At 36.7% G+C, this 1,965-nt stretch overlaps 1 protein-coding gene across 1 annotated transcript in view; it reads right to left on the reverse strand.

Annotated features, from left to right (window-relative positions):
• Window positions 1-1,965, reverse strand: part of LOC128251064 (uncharacterized) — a 54,759-nt gene that overhangs the window by 33,599 nt on the left and 19,195 nt on the right. The window lies entirely within an intron of this gene.

Genomic DNA, 1,965 nt, shown 5'->3' on the forward strand with positions numbered 1-1,965 from the left:
AATGACTTGTGTGGTAAGAAGCTTGTTTCCCAACCACATGGTTCCGGGTTCAGTTCAAAATATTAATTTATTTCACCCTAATATCAAGCTGGTAAAATCAACAAGACAGTTTGGTTAATGCATTCAATATAATCAAGTTTTGAATAAACAATCACAGTTAGAAAAAAAAAAGGAGTAAACAAGGGGAGATAATCAACTGCACAGGAAATACAATCAATGTTTTATGAATGTTGAAAACCACCGAAACCAACAGTGCAAAGTGAAATGATGTGTCTGGTGGTATATTCTTTATTCTCACTAAGATGTATTTTCTAGAATGTGGGCATGAATAATAAATTTCACTCCTTGTATTTATACAGTGCTTGAAGGTTCTGAAGTCTTTTTCTAAGATAAAGTTTTTCAAGCGATCATACAGATTTATTTTGATCCATTAATATAAAGTTAGGTTTTAGAAAACATGTTTCACTTGATGTTCACGTCACTAAGTCTCCAGATTAATGCCAAGAGGATTGTTTCATGTTTCTTCTCAGGGAGTCTAAAGGTAGAAAATGGTTGTTGTATCTGAGTTTAAATTTTCCTTCCATGAACCCTATATAGTGTTTGATCTCTGTCTGACTGTTGGTATTGTTTGCTGATACCTGTGCTTCATAAACAATGGAGATATATATCGCATGCCTGAGCTGAAGGACATTTAGATTTGTCACTGCATGTGCTTCCAGGACAGGTCAGAGCCATCTGTTGCTTATTTCTTTGTCCTTGGGGCTATCCTTCCAAAGGATCTCATTATACAATGTCCAAGCTACAACATCATGTCTCATCAGGAGATAAGACCATGATGATATTTTCTGACAACTGTTTATGATATGGGTGATATATTCAGTATTACCTCCACAAAGTCTGCATCGGTTATCACATTTTGCTGCTTTTCCTGTGTCTCTGTCCCTTTTGTGCATCAGATATTTGGTTGATATTTCCTGTTCCTGGATTGCAAACACATACCCATCAAAGTGGGAGCTAGTAATCCAGCTATTCGTCCATGATAAACTGTCTTGATGATCGATGTTACTATCATCCTGGAACTTTCTACCTACATATCTATACATGGACGCCTGCTGATATACACTCATCTTTTCATCTGATGATACGTTGCAATAGAGTTATGCAACTTCTTTAGGCATGTATTTGGGCATGTATTTAAAGTTATCAGATAAGGAATGCTGCTCAAAGAGCTGCTTTCTAAGTTAGATGATGTTATCAGCCTCCTGTGTGGAAACTTGGTCAAAGGATGCACTTTGACACTTGGTGGTTAAAAGATGTTGCCAAAGGGGTATGATACGACATTCAAAGGTGGTCTGGATCGATGTTAAGCCCCTGCCACCTTTTCTGCATTTTAGGTAGGGGTGGTCTACATCACCGTTGATGTAGAAATTGTGTGCTGGTTAGTATCTTCCAGGTGTTCACATCAATGGCTTGGAACTCATCAGGCGTCCAGTCAAGTAGCCCAAATGTTCGTATGAGTACTGGCACTGCAAACGCATTGTGGGCCACAGTTTTATTGACTGCAGAGTGTTCTGAGATCCATATTTTCTTTATTCAGCTGTAACATTCTTTAGTGATACATGTCTTGTTACAGGTACCATCATAAAATATATCCATTATTTATATTTGATGGATATTTGTCCTCATCTTGTTTGTTGTTAACACAACGTTTCAGCTGATACACCCTCCAGCCTTCATCAGTCTTGGGGAAATTTCGAACCTGGGTTCTCATTCCTTAGATATTTTTCGATGTTGTTGTTGTTGTTGTTGTTGTTGTTGTTGTTGTTGTTCTTCTTCTTCTTCTTCTTCTTCTTCTTCTTCTTCTTCTTCTTATTATTATTATTATTATTATTATTATTATTATTATTCAGTTCATGTGTATGTATGCATGAGTGAGTGTGTATGTATGTATGCATGCATATATAT

This window comes from Octopus bimaculoides, chromosome 28, assembly GCF_001194135.2.
Source record: "Octopus bimaculoides isolate UCB-OBI-ISO-001 chromosome 28, ASM119413v2, whole genome shotgun sequence".
Classification (NCBI taxonomy): Eukaryota; Metazoa; Mollusca; class Cephalopoda; order Octopoda; family Octopodidae; genus Octopus; species Octopus bimaculoides.